General features: G+C 41.0%; 1 protein-coding gene across 2 annotated transcripts in view; it reads left to right on the top strand.

Moving 5' to 3' along the window:
* The first annotated feature begins 14,027 nt into the window (after window positions 1–14,027).
* Window positions 14,028–19,056, top strand: part of RAB30 (RAB30, member RAS oncogene family) — a 146,831-nt gene continuing 141,802 nt past the window's right edge. Inside the window, exon 1 of one of the 2 annotated variants that reach the window (XM_043875847.1) lies at window positions 14,028–14,084. The gene's annotated coding sequence lies outside the window, so the exon portion shown is untranslated. Of the gene's footprint in view, window positions 14,085–15,827; window positions 15,847–19,056 lie in introns of those variants that run through there. The other variant, XM_043875865.1, reaches the window with a different exon arrangement.

Genomic DNA, 19,056 nt, shown 5'->3' with positions numbered 1-19,056 from the left:
TTCATCAAGAGGCTCTTTAGTTCCTCTTTGCTTTCTTTCATAAGGATGATGTCATCTTCATATCTGAGATTACTGATATTTCTCTCAGCAATCTTGATTCCAGCTTGTGCTTCATCCAGCCTGGCATTTCACATGATGTACTCTGCATAGAAGTTAAATAAGCAGAGTGACAAAATATAGCCTTGACATCCTCCTTTCCCAATTTGGAACCAGTCCACTGTTCCATGTCCAATTCTAACTGTTGCTTCTTGATCTGTATACAGATTTCCCAGGAGGCAGGTAAGGTGGTGTGGTATTCCCATCTCTTGAAGAGTTTTCCATATTTTCTTGTGATCCACACAAAGATTTTGGCGTAGTCAATAAAGCAGAAATAGATGTTTTTCTGGAACTCTCTTGCTTTCTGAATGATCCAACGGATATTGGCAATTTGATCTCTGGTTCCTCTGCCTTTTCTAAATTCAGCTTGAACATCTGGAAGTTCTCAGTTCACATACTGTTGAATCCTGGCTTGGAGAATTTTGAGCATTACTTTGCTAGCGTGTGAGATGAGTGCAATTGTATGGTAGTTTGAACATTCTTTGGCATTGCCTTTCTTTGGGATTGGAGTGAAAACTGACCTTTTCCAATCTTGTGGCCACTGCTGAGTTTTCCAAATTTGCTGGCATATTGAGTGCAGCACTTTCACAGCATCATCTTTTGGGATTTGAAATAGCTTAACTGGAATTCCATCACCTCTACTAGCTTTGTTCGTAGTGATGCTTCCTAAGGCCCACTTGACTTAGCATTCCAGGATGTCTGGCTCTAGGTGAGTGATCACACCATCGTGGTTATCTGGATCATGAAGATTTTTTTTGGTACAGTTCTGTGTATTCATGCCACCTCTTCTTAATATCTTCTGCTTCTGTTAAGTCCATACCATTTCTGTCCTTTTTTGTGCCCATTTTGCATGAAATGTTCCCTTAGAATCTCTGATTTTCTTGAAGAACTCTCTAGTCTCTCTCATTCTATTGTTTTCCTCTATTTCTTTGCATTGATCACTGAGGGAGGCTTTCTTATCTCTCCTTGCTATTCTTTGGAACTCTGCATTCAAATGGGTATATCTTTCCTTTTCTTTTGCCTTTAGCTTCTTTTCTTTTCTCAACTATTTGTAAGACCTCCTCAGACAACCATTTTGCCTTTTTGCATTTCTTTTTCTTGGGGATGGTCTTGATCACGGTCTCCTGTACAATGTCATGAACCTCTGTCTGTAGTTCTTCAGGCACTCTGTCAGATCTAATCCCTTGAATCTATTTGCCACTTTCACTGGATAATTATAAGGGATTTGATTTAGGTCACACCTGAATGGTCTAGTGGTTTCCCCTACTTTCTTCAATTTAAGTCTGAATTTTGCAGTGAGGAGTTCATGATCTGAGCCACAGTCAGCTCCTGGTCTTGTTTTTGCTGACTGTATAGAGCTTTTCCATCTTTGGTTGCAAAGAATTTGTGGATCTCAACTTTCTTGGGTGAGACACCTCTGAGGCAAGTTCTGTATAATTCGCCTGAGCAGGACTGAGTCCCAGTTACCCACGGTAGTGATCTGTTAATCAATTTTGCACCTATCCTTCCCTCTTATTTCCCTGGTCCTTCACAAATGATTCTGGGTTCACTATCCAAATAAACTGCTTACACTCAAATCCTTGTCCCAAAAACTGTTTTAGGAAGAACTTACCCTAAAATGTTATCATATATTTGCTTACTTGGATTCAGTCAATAATTATTAAAGTAGAATTCCTGGTGCAAGGATTAAGCATTTCAAGTTTTGATCAACAGTCTCCAAAAAAGTTGGTGTAAGGAACATCTATTTAACTAGGACCATTTATTATAACATTTAGCAATTTTAAATTAATATATCGGGGGACTTCCCTGGTGATCCAGTGATTAAGAATCCACTTTCCAATGCAGGGGACAAGAGTTTGATCGCTGGCCAGGGAACTAAGATCTCACATGCTGCAGAGCAACTAAGCCTGCCTGCCCCAACCAGAGAAGCCTGCTACTGCAACAAAGAACCAGTGCAGCCAAAATAAAATATGGAAATAAAATAACTAATCAATGTAGCCTATATTATTTCACATTGGACTTGAGACACTTTCAGGAGTGAGGAACTGTCTGCCAAATTATTTACTAGGAATTTTTTGTAACTTGTTAAGAGAACAGAGCCTTTGGAGTCAAGTAAACCCAGGTTAGAATCCCATATCTTACTTATTAATTTACTTGTTAATTATGTGAACTTGACAAGTTATTAATATCTCTCAGCATCATTTTATTTATGTCTAAAATGAGGAAATAATAATACCAATTTCATAGGTTATTTAAGGATTAAATGAGATGATACATTTCAAAAATAACTTAGGATAGTGCCTGGTAAGTAGAAAAAGCCCAATAAGTGGTAACTATTATTATTACTGGAAAGAAACAACAGTAACTTATCCAAATGTAATGCCCCATGGTACTAAGCATGGTACTTGGGACCTAGAAAATGCTTAAATATTTATTGAACTACTTAATCCACAAAGTTGTTGTAGAGATCAGATGACAAGGTGTGTATAAAACTGTTTTGAAAACTAGAACATATCATAGACACATTATACTGTCCCCCTTAACTGGTCAAAAGCTTTACCTTTTCTCGGACAAAAGTTGGCTAGATAGTATCATTCTTCCTATTCTCAAAATTGGTATTTTGAGGCATGTTTTAGATTTCACTGTGTGATAAACGGCCCTTTCTGGGCTTATTCTGCCTTCAGCTACAGAGCTGTCAGGAACAACTTCTTCACTATGGAATCCTACTGCTAATTGTCCTGAATCAAACTCCATTAGACCCATGGGTTTGTGCCACAGGCAGTCATATTGAGGTGAGAAGTACAAAGATTTGATATGGGTTTTTGAGACAATCCAAATTTAAAATATCCAAATACTGTAAACTGATTTTTTGGGACACTTCCCTGGTGGTCTAGTGGGTAAGACTCCACCCTTCTACTGCAGGGGGCATGTGTTTGATTCCTGATCGGGAAACTAAAATCCCACATGCCACATGGCACAGTCAATACGTAAATAAATTCAAACTGCTTCATGTGAACTGTTTTATTTATTTTTATATAAATGTGTTATTATCAATTTATTCATTCCTTCCTGTGATTTTTATTGAATACCTAGCGTGAGAAGGACTTTCCAGGTGGTGCTAGTGGTAAAGAACCAGCCTGCCAGTGCAGGAGCCGCAGGAGACATGGGTTTGATCCCTGGGTCAGGAAGATCCCCTGGACATGACATTCCACTCCAGTATTCTTGCCTGGAGAATCCCATGGGCAGTGGAGGCTGGTGGGTTAAAGTCCATGGGGTTGCAAATAGCTGGACACTACTGAAGCTACTTGGCATGCACGCACACAGTGTGAGATAAAGAAGTGACAGTCCTGAACAAAACAGACATGATCCGTGCCCTTGTGAAGCTTACAATCTTGTAATCATACGAGTCGCTTTAACCTCTGAGCCACCAGGGAAGCCCATATGAGTCGCTAGATCTGGTTTAATTTTCATGCTTTGCAATATTTAAAGCCTGTGTTCGTATTTTTTTCATTTTAAAAAATACTGTCACATTGTCTGTGAAAAGGTGCAAAGGATTATCCTCTTTCCAATAGTCCTACCAGAAAAAAAGAGGAAGAAGAAAGAATTCTACTTTAAAACCAAACACTTCACTTATCAAATAAAATCAAAACAACTTGAGAGGAAGATGTTCTTGTCTCCATTTTAAGAAGAAGAACTGAGACTCAGAGAGGCTAAATGTCTTGCCAAAGCCTACCACTAACAAATACCACTGCTAAAATTAGAACCTGGCACTGCCGGATTCCCCAGTCCAAGCTCTTTCTCCAAGTCCATTCTTCTCCAAATCAAGCAACCAGCTATTAAGCCAAATAAGTATCACTGAGTGTTATGTGCTTCGTTGTTTGTTGTTTAGTCGCTAAGTCATGTCCAACTGTTTTGCGGCCCCATGAACTATAGCTCAAATATATCCCTCCTCTGTCTGTGGGATTTCTCAGGCAAGAATACTGGAGTAGGTTGCCATTTTCTTTTCCATATGTGCCATGGGTGGGACATACAAAAAATATATGGTTCTTAAACTCAGGGGCCTTAAATCTGATTGTGACATACCAAAAAAAAAAAAAAAAAAAATCAACTAAACTGACACTTACTATAATGAGTTTCCAGCAAATATACATAAATGTGCGTTTGAATACTTCAGAATAGTTTCATGGATGGTATATGAGTTGCCCGAAACCCTTTCAGGCATATGTGTTTCCTATGGGGCTAAAAGCAGTGTCTCTGATCACATTGTATTCAAGGAGTTTTCCTGCCTTCCTTCCCTCCAAGAATGTGAGCTCCCTGAGGTCAGGAACCACCTTAAACTTCGTGTTCCCATAATCTAACACAGCGCTTACTATCCTATAGATAGTAGTTTGTATGAGGTTGAATTGAATTGAGATGGCTTTTGAGAACTGGGTATCGTTGGATGATTTTTTTTTTTTTCTTTTGGCCACGAGGCAAGCAGGGATCTTAATTCCCTCTTCCAGGGATCAAACTCAGGCCCAAATGAAATGAGAGTGCAAAGTCTTAACCACTGGACTGCCAAGTCCCTAGAATGATTTAAGATTAACAAGAGATTAACCCCCACAAGCATTCTGGGTGGGGGGTGATAGTGAGGGCGAAGGTGAGGAAGTATATGGGAGACAGTATCGCAAATGTAGTAGAAATCCTCTGAATGGAGCAGGTTTGAAAACCTGAACTTCACAGCTGCTCCTGCGTTTGTCAGGGCACATATGGCCTGGGAAGGAAATCTTTAAAGTCCAAAAAACAAATCTGAGATTAGAGGCACCATAAGAGAAAAAGGTCCGTTTTTGTTTGTTTTTTGTTTGTTTGTTTCCCCCATAAAGAGGGAAAGGTAGTTACAACTATCACAAAAACAGAGGCTGTAGGAACACTGGAGAAATTCACAAAATGCTCACCACTTCTAACAACACAAACCCTCTGTGAGCAGCCAGCCCAGAGGAACCGAGAGGGTAGCAATCATCTCATCATGCTGCTGGACTGCATTCCAGGGCTGAGTTAATGATCCCATCTTTCCATTTGATCCTAACTGCAGCCCTAGGTGAGGCCCACGGAAACACCTCTAAAGGTAACCAATTAGAAGGCACTTCTTTCATCTGTCATCTCCTCAAGTCCCCTTCCTCCTTTCCCAAAAGTCTTTACATCATAACAATTCCCTCTCATTAACTGAGTGGCTGGGTTCTTTAGCCTGCTAGAGCAAATCAAGGTGAGACCCAAAGAACAGGAGAAAAACAAAAATGAGTGTTACACTGTTTCTCAGGATACTCAGAGGCCCAGTTTTCAGAGGCTGAGGGCAAGGGTCTTCCAGGTGCTGGAACCCCTGTTTGGCCCAGGTTTCAAGCACACGAGACCTCAGCTTTTGGCTACTTCTTAGTGTTGAATCTGCAGGGAGCAAGGAAAGGCTTTCTATAAATGTTCATCCTAGATGAAATTTAGGTATCCCTAATACTAGCTATATCTGAGGGAGAAGACTGATTCAAGATGAGGGGCCTCAAAATTTGAAAGCTGCTTCAGCTTGTGGAGGCTCTAGAAATAGGAAGAGACCTAAGATAGTTATCTATCATAGCATAATATAGTATAGTTATCTTTGTACCCAGAGGACACGGAGGAGAATTTTCTGGGGATTATTCTTACTTTAAAAAGGACAAACTCTGAACTTGAGCACTTAAAATTTTTATTTTTATTTTTTTGCCACGCCACACAGCATGTGGGATCTTAGTTCCCCAGCAGGAACAGACCCTACACCCACTACATTGGAAGGGTGGAGTCTTAACCACTGGACCTCCAAGGAAGTCCCATGAACTTGAGAAGTTTTAAATTTGTTCTTGCATGAAGCTTACTAGTTCATTTACAAAAAGCTTTACCCACAGTTTCTGGCTTGATCCTCATTACAGCCCTGTGAGATCATCACATCCTCATTTATCAATGAAGGTATAGATGTTCAAAGAGGTGAAACATACTCAAAGAGGTCATTGGGTAGGAAATTCTGGGGTTGGGACTAGAATCCAGATTGTCTTTCAGCTGATCCAATACAGTTAATTTCCCCCCCCCCATAAATCAAGTAATCCAAAAGTATTTTTATGGTTTTACACCAATTAGCAGAAGCAAATCACAGCCTCAGACCTGTCATCTTGCAAACAACTCAGCAAACATGTATTGCACCCAAACATGAACCAGGAATTAGACTAAACACTGGGAAAAACAGAGATAAATAAGTCATAGACTTTACCCTCAAGGTCCAGAGTCTAGTTGAGGAGGCAGAGATGTAAAAAATTAATTGTAGTGTGAGGTGATAAGTGCTATAATTCAATTGAGAATTGGAAATACAGTTGCATAAAGGAAGATCAACTCTCCTTGTGGTGATTGAAGGGTAGTGTCCCAGAGGCAGTGGTGATTAAGTTAAAACTTGAGATATGAGTAGGAGCATGACTGGTGGACAAGAGAAAAGACATTCTTGTCAGAACAAGCAGCCGAGTAAAAGCATGGAAGTGTGAAACAGTACGACTAAATCGTTATCGTTCGATGGTGGCTCAGACAGTAAACAATCTGCCTGCAATGTGGGAGATTTGGGTTTGATCCCTGGGTTGGAAAGATCCCCTGGAGAAGGGAAAGGCTACCCACTCCAGTATTCTTGCCTGGAGAATTCCATGGACAGAGGAGCCTGGTGAGCTACAGTCCACGGAGTCGCAGAGTCCGACAGGACTGAACGATTAACACTTTCACTTTCTTTCACGTAAGTCAATCAACACAAACGTTATACTTCCCGATGTCACTCCTTCAATCAGCAGTTCCCCCTCTGCAGTTTGCACCAGACACCATTGAACAAATATTGATTGAGCCCCGATATGGTGAAGACTGCTTTAGGGGCTGGGATACAACAAAATAAGCAACAGTCTCTGCCTTTAAGGGCTTTCCTGATGGTTCAAGTGGTAAAGAATCTGCCTGCCAATACAGGAGATGCAGATTCCATCCCTGGGTCAGGAAGATCCCCCAGAGGAGGAAAGGGCAACCTTCTCCTGTAGTTTTGCTTGGAGAATCCCGTGGACAGAGGAGCCTGGCAGGCTATAGGCCACAGGGTCACAATGAGCTGGACACAACAGAGCGCTCACACACACACACACACACACACACACAGACACACACACACACACATGCCCTGCCCTTAAAAAGCCTACATTCTAGTGGAAGGAAGCAGGCAATTAAAAAAAAAAAAAAGTATCAGACACGACTGAGCATGCTCACATCCCTGTCCCATACCTCATTGATAACTGTCAAACAGATGGGGGAAGTACGCTCCCAGAATTTCTCTCTATACAAAGATGTGTGCATATATAATTTTTGTTAATAAAAATGAGATCATGCTTTAATGTAAAAAAAAAAAAAAGTACATTAGTGAGTGATAAGGGTTGTATAAACAGGTAACTACCACAATATATAATTTTAGTTCCAGAAATACATTATTTAGAATTTGTTTGGCTGTACATAACAGAAAAACCTGATACAACAGGGACTTAAACAGTAGAGTTTATTTCTCATGTGAAAGAGATAGGCAGTCCAAGGCTGTTACGGCCAGTTGTCAAGTTGTCAGAGAGCCTGGTCCTTTCCAACATTCTATGCCACCAAGTCTAGTGTGTAACTGTAACCCTCATGTTCCAAAGTAGATGCTAGAGCTCTAGGAATCATATCATCATTTAGAGAGCAGGATGGAAGACTAGAGAAGGATGAACCTTTTAGAAAGATATAAGAATAATTTATACCTTTTTATGTGCTATTTAAAAGTATTTCTTTTGCACATTTAGTTATTTAACATTGGGAGGTCAAGAAGTTTGGTTTTTTAATCTGTTATAAACTAAATTCTGTAAATGGAGATCTCAAACCTCAAAAATAATTTATGTACCAGGGGAAAAAAAATAAGAAGGATCTATAGCATTTCTACTTATTTTGACTCTGCCTAGGTACAAGGGAAACTTGAAATATAGTTTTTGAGCTGTGTAACAATAAAAATGAAGTTGCTCACTTGTGTCCGACTCTTTGCGACCCCATGGACTGTAGCCTGCCAGGCTCCTCTGTGTAACAATAAACTCAGGTAAAAATGAGCATTCTGCTTCCAAAGAAGGGGAAAATGAACATTAAGAAGTGTAATAGTGAAGATCCCAACAGGAAACAGTTGGTGCTCTCAAAATTAGAGCAGGTGTATTTACAAAGAGATCACATGTGTGTGTGTGTGCTAAGTCACTTCAGTCGTGTCCAACTCTGCAACCCTATGGACCCTGCCAGGCTCCTTTGTCCATGGGATTCTCCATGGAGTGGATTACCAGTGAAGTGTCCATGGAGTGGATTACCATTCCCTTCTCCAGGGGATCTTCCTGACCCAGGGATCAAATCTGTGTCTCCTGCAGCTACCTGTACTGCAAGCAGATTCTTTGCCACTGAGCCAAAGAAGAGAAGCCACCCTCTTTTAGATTACTCCCAGTGAATCCCTAGGTTTGACGTTATTTTCTGGACATTGTTAGACCCTTTTGCAATTCCATGGACTGCAGCCTGCCAGGCTCCTCTGTCCATGGACTTTTCCAGGCAAGAATCCTAGAGTGGGTTGCCACGCTTTCCTCCAGGAGATCTTCCCGACCCAGGGATCGAACCCGCATCACTTTACCTCTCCAGCATTGGCAGGTGGGTTCTTTACCACTAGAGCCACCTTGGAAGTCCCTACTGTATAGTACATGGAACTATATTCAATATCCTATGATAAACTACAATGGAAAAGAATATGAAAAAATAATGTGTATATGTATAATGGAATCACTTTATTGTACAGTAGAATTTAACACAACACTGTAAATCAGCTATACTTCAACACAGTAAATGACATTGTTTTGGAACTTCCTTTTGAACAGAATTGAGGTTCTGTTTAAAAACATAAATTTGTGGGGAGTTCCCTGGTAGTCCAGGGGTTAAGAATCAGCCTTCCAATGCAGCGTACATGAGTTTGATCGCTGGTTGGGGAACCGAGATCCCACATGCTGAGGGGCAACTAATCCCGCCCCGCTTGCCACAACTAGAGAAACCTGTGTACCAGAATGAAGAGACTGTGCACCACAATAAAGAACCAGCAAAGCCAAAAAACAAAACATAAATTTGTGGAACTTCTAATGGTTACACTGTTTACTTCAAGGAAAGGCAGTGTCAACAGATGAGTGGATTAAAAAAATGTGGCAGATACATACATGGGCATGAACTTGGGCAAACTCCAGGAGATAGTGAGGAACAGGGAGGCCTGGTGTGCTGCAATCCATGGGGTTGCAAAGAGTCAGACATAACTTGGCAACTGAACAACAACAACAGATATATACAATGAAATACTATTCAGTCATAAAAAAAGAATGAGATAATGCCATTTACAGCAACATGGATAGATTTGGAGGTAATTATGCTAAGTGAAACAAGTCAGACAAAGGAAGACAAATACTACATGACATCACTTATATGTGTAATCTAAAAAATAAGACTAGTGAATATAACAAAAAAGAAACACACTCACAGATATAGAGAACAAACTAGTGTTCACCAGCAGGGAGAGGAAAGCAGGGAGGGGCAAGTTAAGGATAGGATTTTAGGAGGTACAAACTACTATGCATAAAACAAATAAGCTATGAGGACATATTGTAAAACACGGGGAATATAGCCAATATTTTATAATAAATATAGATGGAGCATACCTTAAAAATCGTGAACCACTAGGTTGTACACCTGAAACATATAATATTGTACATCAACCATACTTCAATAAAAAAAATTTTAAGTCACTGTCTGTAATGATTTCAATAAGAAATATCAACAATAGGTATAGAGTATATTCCTAGCCACCTCCTCAAATGTCTTAAAAAGGCACTCACAACAAAAGTTTCCCAGCAAGGTGAGCTGTTAATATGATTGAATCAGGGTTAATACAATTGAAGCCCAGGGCTTCTACAGTTAGTCTTTCTACAGCTGTCTGAACCTTTGAAGTATTTTGGTATCGTTAATTTGATGGATGGAGTCACAGACTGAGTAGAACAAAATATTCTCTGTCCCTTATCATTACTAAACCAGAACTGCTACCTTGGTGTCCTGGAGATTTAAAATGTTCTGAATTAGGAGGAAATGTTATTGCCAGAGTTACTCCTTCATTGATTGAGAACAGAGAGTGCTTCTAAATGAGCACACCTGGGTTCACACAAGTACTCAGAACTCTTGAAACCACAGGGGCTAAGGGCAGTCATATAGATAGTTCCAAGAGGAGGACAATGGAAGCATCAGTGGCTTCAGACAGCACAAAGTTCAAATCCTAAATACTTCCTGGCTAGGGTGACCTTGGGAATTGAACATTTATGAGCCCAAATTGCTATGACCAGTGTGTTCTCTTGGCAAAACTCTATTAGCCTTTGCCCTGCTTCATTCTGTACTCCAAGGCCAAATTTGCCTGTTAATCCAGGTGTTTCTTGACTTCCTATTTTTGCATTCCAGTTCCCTGTAATGAAAAGGACATCTTTTTTGGGTGTTAGTTCTAAATGGTCTTGTAGGTCTTCATAGAACTGTTCAACTTCAGCTTCTTCAGCGTTACTGGTTGGGTCATAGGCTTGGATTACCGTGATATCGAATGGTTTGCCTTGGAAGTGAATAGAGATCATTCTGTCATTTTTGAGATTGCATCCAAGTACTGCATTTTGGACTCTTTTGTTGACTATGATGGCTACTCCACTTCCTCTAAGGGATTCCTGCCCACAGTAGTAGATGTAATGGTCATCTGAGTTAAATTCACCCATTCCAGGCAATTTTAGTTCGCTGATTCCTAGAATGTCGACATTCCCTCTTGCCATCTCCTGTTTGACCACTTCCCATTTGCCTTGATTCATAGACCTAACATTCTAGGTTCCTATGCAATATTGCTCTTTACAGCATTGGACCTTGCTTCAATCACCAGTCACATCCATAACTGGATATTGTTTTTGCTTTGGCTCCATCCCTTCATTCTTTCTGGAGTTATTTCTCCACTGATCTCCAGTAGCATATTGGGAACCTACCAACCTGGGGAGTTCCTCTTTCAGTATCCTATCATTTTGCCTTTTCAAACTGTTCATGGGGTTCTCAAGAACAGACTGGTTCCAAATAGGAAAAGGAGTACGTCAAGGTTGTATATTGTCACCCTGCTTATTTAACTTACATGCAGAGTATATCATGAGAAACACTGGGCTAGAAGAAGCACAAGCTGGAATCAAGATTGCTGAGAGAAATATCAATAACCTCAGATATGCGGATGATACCACCCTTATGGCAGAAAGTGAAGAGGAACTAAAAAGCCTCTTGATGAAAGTGAAAGAGGAGAGTGAAAAAGATGGCTTAAAGCTCAACATTCAGAAAACTAAGATCATGGCATCTAGTCCCATCACTTCATGGGAAATAGATGGGGAAACAGTGGAAACAGTGGCAGACTTTATTTTGGGGGGCTCCAAAATCACTGCAGATGGTGATTGCAGCCATGAAATTAAAAGACGCTTACTCCTTGGAAGGAAAGTTATGACCAACCTAGATAGCATATTAAAAAGCAGAGACATTACTTTGCCAACAAAGGTCCATCTAGTCAAGGCTAGGTTTTTCCAGTGGTCATGTATGGATGTGAGAGTTGGACTGTGAAGAAAGCTGAGCACCGAAAAACTGATGCTTTTGAACTGTGGTGTTGGAGAAGACTCTTGAGAGTCCCTTGGACTGCAAGGAGATCCAACCAGTCCATCCTAAAGGAGATCAGTCCTGGGTGTTCACTGGAAGGACTGATGCTGAAGCTGAAACTCCAATACTTTGACCACCTCATATGAAGAGTTGACTCATTGGAAAAGACCCGGATGCTGGGGGCGGATTGGGGGCAGGAAGAGAAGGGGATGACAGAGGATGAGATGGCTGGATGGCATCACCAACTCGATGGACATGAGTTTGAGTAAACTCCAGGAGTTGGTGATGGACAGGGAGGCCTGGCGTGCTGCAATTCATGGGGTCACAAAGAGCTGGACACGACTGAGCGATTGAACTGAACTGAGCCCCAATTTTTCTGTCAGTATAAATTAGGTCTATAAAAGATACTTTGTAAGGTAGTTGTGAGAATTAAATGAGAAAGCAAATATAAAAGGAGCTTACCAAATGACACCTCTCTGAGAGAATCTGTGGAGTCCAAAGGGACCTTCAAAAAAAGGCAATCTCTTCACACTCTAAGATATTTATTATTATAGAGTCACTGGCCCTAGGGGAACTAGCCTCTTGATAGTAAAAAAATAAAAAATACCCCAGTTTGGTTCCTTTGCACCAGACTGGGTTGCACTTTTAGCCTGTCTGCAAAGGAGTCAATTGTTTTGCTCAAAGAATAGGTAAAAGGTGCTTTTCTGGGAATGTGTGATCACTACTCCTTGATTTGGTCAGAAAGGTTAGGATAGACTTGAAGATATTTCTTTGGTTCCTACCACGTGCAAGGCATGAGTAAGAAAATTATGACGTGGTGATTATAAGCATGGACACTGGTACCAGACAGCTTGGGCTTCGTCTCTTCCTAACTGTGGAACCAGTGGGACATTAGTTTCCTCATCTTAAAACAGAGTTATAATAGTACCTGTGAAAATTAAAGGTACTTTCACACTATTGTGAAAATGAAATTAGGTAACATTTGTAAGGGCTTCCCTGGTGGCTCGGTTGGTAAAGAATCCACTTGCAATGTGGGAGACCTGGGTTCGATCCCTGGGTTTGTAAAGTGCTTTTAATAGAGTGCTTGGCACATGGTATGTGCTATATACTTGATAAATTCATTTTGACTACGTTTAGTGTTTACTTCATCTATTGAGGTCTTGGTTTTTTTACTGGATTATAAACCCCCATGGAATGAACAAATTTGGAAAGGAAATTCACATTTCCCTTTGAGTCAGAGAGTGTCCCTACACCTACCCTGTATTAGATTGTGCGTTACATGCTTTACATACATTTAATTCCCACCTTTTGAGATAAACATTATCATTTTCTTTTTATAGATGAGGAAGCCAAAGCTCAGAGAGGATGGTGAATTGCCTGTGGTTGTACAGTACTGAAGACAGAATTCCAATCTAGTCTAATGACACATCCCATAATCACACACTTTAATAATTATGAGGCTGTGGGGGTGGGAGGGAATCCAGAGCCTGTTGCGGGATTACATCCTGCTGTGATCAGGATTACAGCAGGGCATCCTGCTGCCCTCTAAAATGTTTAGTATGTTTCTGAAATAATGCAAGGATGTATTGTCAATATTGGGCTTCCTTGGTGGCTCAGCAGTAAAGAATCCACCTGCAATGCAGGAGATGTGGGTTCTATCCCTGGGTCACGAAGATCCCCAGGAGGAGGTCATGGCAACTCACTCCAGTATTCTTGCCTGGAGAATCTCATGGACAGAGGAGCCTGGCGGGCTACACTTCAGGGCCACAAAGAGTTGGACATGACTCGAAGCGACTGAACACACAGGTACGCGCATTGTCAATATTATGCCTATGACACATCCTACTTTCCCAAAGCAAACACAAATTTCTGTCAGAGCAAAACAAGCAGTAATTAATGATTATATTTTCAGAAGGGGAGGGTGAAGGAGTGGAAGGGATGAAAGGGGGAAGACAGGGAAGGGGGATATTTTGCTGACTAACAAATGCTGTAAACAACTTTATGGGACTGATGAACACGAACATGCAGGAAGCATCGTAAGAAATAGAATTAGCTTCAGCCTTGAGGAAAGAAAAGGCTAGCAGACAAACTTGTCACAAGCCACCAGGAAGCACCATATGAACAGACTGAGGCAGAGTCAAGCATAGGAGGCATCCTGAGTACAGGTGTCTCAGGCCAGGTATTTACTAAAACAAGGAGCAAGAGTGAAGAGAAGACTGGGAACCATTGTCATTGATGCTGACCTTCAGGTAAGGCTGACAAGTCAGTGGCTTTTGGAGTTGGATTTTGAAAAATGTTGTTTCAGAGCACTTGAGAAAGATTGTTCCATAAGACGTGGAGTGTAATGAGAAGGAGAAAGGGGATGGAAAGACAGATGTGAAAGAGGCAGGAGGAAAGGAAAAGAGGAAAGAGAGTCCAGGGTCAGTAGAAAAAAATATTAAAAGTCCAGAAAAAATCACACAATCAGTCAGATATTTTAATTTAGCACCTACTATGTGCAGAACACTGAAACTCTATGCTGAGGATACAACAGAATGATAACAGATGGTACCATTCTTTGAATATTTACAAAATGCAAGGTATTGTGGCAACAGGTAACATACTATTTTTTGTTTCCATCTTAGCAACAGCTCTCTGAGGTGAGGATTCTAAACTTGAGAGGTTAATCACAGCTGGTTAATGACCCACCAGGTCTGGCAGAGTTATGATAGCGTACTTTCCTTTTTCTCTCTCCTCACCTTCCCTTTAATTTTCATAGGATTTTAAGAAATGCATTTGTGTATATAGTTAACTATAAAAGATACATATTTATTGTAGGAAAACTGGAAAACACTCTTAATAAGGCAAAAAAGAAATTTTTTTTTCAAATCTATGCAATTTTAAAGTAGTACAAGAAAGAATATCCTGAAATTGATGGCTAAAGTGTGTATGGAAGTTTCTGTTCTTGAAATCATATCAACACTGAGTGGCATTCTTTTAAAAGATGCCCATTCGATAAAGGGAAAGAGAAGCTCATTGTTATTTTAATCTACATTTCTCCATTACTACTGAAGCTCTTTGGTCTCTCGCGTTTTTGGCCTTGGCCTCTTTTTACTTTGTGTGGCATACACTAGTCTTTTTTCTTCCTTTTCTTTGGGAATGTCTGCTTCTAATTGATTTGTAAAATAATATCAAGAATATTAACTTTGTTGTACTTGGCAAACATTTTCCCTGGTTTCTCTTGTTTCGATTATAGGATGTTTCGACATAAAGATTTTTCATTCTTGTGTAATCAAATTTATTGCACAATTCCTTCATTTATTTATTTTTATGTTCTTTTGCTTTCTTTCCTTTTAAGCTCTTTATATGTTTCCTTTTATGTTCTTTTGCTTTCTTCTGTTTGGAAAGACCTTCCTTATCTTAAGGTTGGCTTTGTTATCTTCTAATGGGCTGGGTTTTGAAGGAGGCAAGGGATGTGGATTGACCCAGAGGAAGACAAGGAAGGGATTTAGGGACTCAAAGCAAATGCAGTGATGGAGTTGGTGCTGCCAGAAGCAGGGACTGGCAAATGGAAATTGGATTGCGTCAGTCTAAAGACAGCAGACATGGAGGAAAAAACTATGTTTGGGACCTTGAAGACTGGGCTATGAAGCTGGATATTGATTTGTTAAACAGGAAGGAGACTCACGCCAACTTCTCTCGAAAGGGAATCCCACGTGGGAAAAGGGCACTGTATAATGTAAATTTACTGCAAGTTGCACAGATGCAGGGACCCGGAAGAGCTAGGATGCTGTTGCTGCAATCCAGGCCCTAGGTGTTGACATACTAAATTGGCATGACTGGCTGAAGAGGTGGAATAGAAGAGGCAGGCCCAGGAAATGTTTCCACAGGGAAAAAAAAACCAAACAAAAAAACAGCAACAAGAAGAAACCCAGCAACAAGAAGAAACTTATTATTGCGACTTAATAAGTACAAGAGGAGGAGACATACAAAAGGCAGAGGTTAAGCCGTCTCCTGTGTCTGGGGAAAGAGGTAAGGTTTTTGTTTCAATGACAGTAGCAGGGAGATTTGGAAGGATAAACTGATTTCGGGAGCAGCACAAAAGGGGAAACCTAAGCTTAGTGTTGGCACGCTCTAATTTCTGGGTGCTGATGGAATATTTCCATGATCCCATGGATCAGAAGAAAGAGCACGAGCAGCTCACTGGCAAAAGGAAAGAAGTTTGAGATTAGCAAGAGAACTGAAAGACTTGATTCTGTCTTCCCCAACATGTGACTCGGAGCAGGGCTTGGGCTTGAAGGAAAATAAACCAGCTTGCTGTTTCCTTAGGCATATTTGGGGACTGACTAATGATCATGGAGCCTAAATGGTGTAATTTTAAGAAATGACAGCTTTTATGTTGGTGTCAATGGTTGGGGTGAGACCCTCTAAGTAGGGTTGCCAGATGAAATAATAGATCCCAGATACATTTGAATTTAAGATGAACAGTAAAAAAATAAAAAATAGGGTAAGTATGACTCAAATGTTGTATGGGATCCCTTGACACTAAAAGTTTTATCTGAAATTCATTTTTAACTTGGTGTCATTTTTTTTTTTTTTTTGCTGGTGGCTCAGTCCTGCCTGCAACGCAGGAGACTGCCTGCATATACACACAACTTTATATAAAATATATAAACAATAAGGACCTATTTATAGCACAGGGAGCTACTGATTAGTTATTCAATATCTTATAATAACCTATAAAGGAAAAGAATCTGAAAAGGAATATATTCCTTTTCAGATGTATTTAGGCTTCCCAGATGGCTCAGATCCTCCTGCCAAGCAGGAGATTCGAGTTGAAATGCGGGTTCGACTCCTGGGTTGGGACGATCCCATGAAGGAAATGGCAACTCACTCCAGCGTTCTTGCCTGGAAAATCTTATGGACAGAGGAGCCTGGCGGGCTACAGTTTATGAGGTCAATAAAGAGTCGGATATGACTTAGCAACTAAACAACAGCTACATGTATTTTTATTTGGTTAACCTGGAAACCCTACCTATAGGGGGAGATTTTCCAAGAAGATGGCAGTTCGTACTAACAGTTGGTGACAGTTGGGAAACAGAAAACATAGCAGGAAATTTCATCTTCCTAAAGATGAGAAGATGCAAATGAAGCAGGAGGAAGAGATAATCAATGCAGAGTGAATGAATTAATCAATTTGTGTTTCCTGAGCAATTACTCTGCACTGTGCCAGTACTTTGGGGGCTTCACTCAAGGAGATTATAATGAGTGTTAAGTTGATTCCTATAGTCGGTCATTTAAGAAGCATGTACTGAGAACCTATTGTGTGCTGGGTTCAGGCCTTGGCACTAAGCTCTCAGAAGAAGAAGATCATGTTGGAGGTCACAACTGTAGGGAAGACTAGAATAACTTAAGAAATATCGTTTGGAGACCAGTTCGAGAGGAAATCTAATTGGGAACTAAAACTGTGGCTCATGAGAGCAAAAATGTGAGCTAAGAAGTGATATTTCTTCCATCTTCACAGCTTTGCCTAGTTCCGAGAAGCAGCCATAGTTGAATCAGTGACCTGCTGAAGGTGGTGTTAATGAAAGGATAGGGCCTTGAAGCCAAGCCTTGAGTCTCTCTCTGTAACTCCTTATCACACTCTGCATGTGACACCACATTGTAAGAAAGAGCTCATGAAGCATGCCAACTGTGCATTCTAACATGAAGATGAAAAGTCTGAAGATGAAAAGTAACCATAGGAATATTCTGAAGACAAAGTGCTGAGCAATAATGTTCTTCCTCCAAGTTTCTGGATCCTTTGTAAGAGGTATTTCTTCTGTGAGAAAGTTGAGAGTGCAGATGAGTTTTTCTGACGGGGCTGAACTATGGTGAAGAGTTCCTTGTTAAACAGATCTGGGGAGGCTGACCTGGAACCTCCTACGTCCGGGCTCCCCTTCATGTCCCCTTCTACCCTGTCCGTGGCTCAGCATCTGATACAGGAGTGGCTGTGAAGTCATGAGACCTCTGCAGCCCTTGTGATGGGCATCTCACACACAGCGCCACCTTACCTTTTTAGGGCTCCTCTGGTACAGGGCCATAGACACAAGCACTTGTTAGTGTTTTTAAGAGTACTTCACAGTTTATAAAGGGCTATAATCCACATATTTCTCTCATTACTCAGAAAAATCCCAGGAATTACTTTCATATGGGGAACCTAAATCTCAGAGATGACAGGTGATTAGTCAACGCTCACCCTGCCTAAAAAGGTTGGTGTTGGGATTTGGGACCTAAATTCTTCCAACCCTAAATCTCACAATTAATCACATTGCGGTTGCCTGTCTTCTAGGCAATTCTTTGTAAACATAACGAGTAAAATCCTGTTTCTGAGGACCATCTTCTGCACACTTGAGCTTTTGGATATGAGAACTTATTATTGAGGGATTTGGCCTCAACTCTTGCCCTTCTTTCTCTGATAACAGAAACTACCATTTATTGGGCACATTCTGTGATCTATGCATCAGTGAAGCAAGTAAGTTCTTTAAAATTTAACAATTGATTACCCAGGCTTTAACTATGCTCCTTTCCAAAACAACATGAGTCCTGTTCATCCCCCAAAATGTTACAATCTTTCAAGTACCTACTTTTAAAAAATATTTATTTATGTATTTGGCTGTGCCAGGTCTTAGTTGTAGCACATGGGATCTTTGGTTGTGGCATGCAAACTCTTAGTTGCAGCATGCTGATATAGGATCTAATTCTCTGACCAGGGATCAAACCCAGGCTCCCTGCATTGGGAGTGTGGCGTCTTAGCCACTGGGCTACCAGGTAAGTCCCATCAAGTGAAGTGAAAGTCACTCAGTCATGTCCGACTCTTTGCCACCCCATGGGCTATACCGTCCATGGAATTCTCCAGGCCAGAATACTGGAGTGGGTAGCCTTTCCCTTCTCCAGGGGATCTTCCCAATCCAGGGATCGAACCCAGGTCTCCCACATTGCAGGCAGATTCTTTACCAGCTGAGCCACAAGAGAAGCCCAAGTATACTGGAGTGGGTAGCCTATCCTTTCTCCAGCAGATCTTCCAGACCCAGGAATCGAACCGGGATCTCTTGCATTGCAGGCGGATTCTTTACCAAATGAGCAATGAGGGAAGCCCAGTCCCATCAAGAGTCTACTTGTAATAAAGACTCTCCTGTTTCCACATGCTCAGTCACACAGTCCTGTCTGACTCTTCGCGACCCCATGTACGGTAGCCCCCCG

Source organism: Cervus elaphus, chromosome 2 (assembly GCF_910594005.1).
Source record: "Cervus elaphus chromosome 2, mCerEla1.1, whole genome shotgun sequence".
Taxonomy (NCBI): domain Eukaryota; kingdom Metazoa; phylum Chordata; class Mammalia; order Artiodactyla; family Cervidae; genus Cervus; species Cervus elaphus.
Note: the sequence above shows the minus strand (reverse complement) of the source record. Positions and strands in the feature narration are given on the sequence as shown.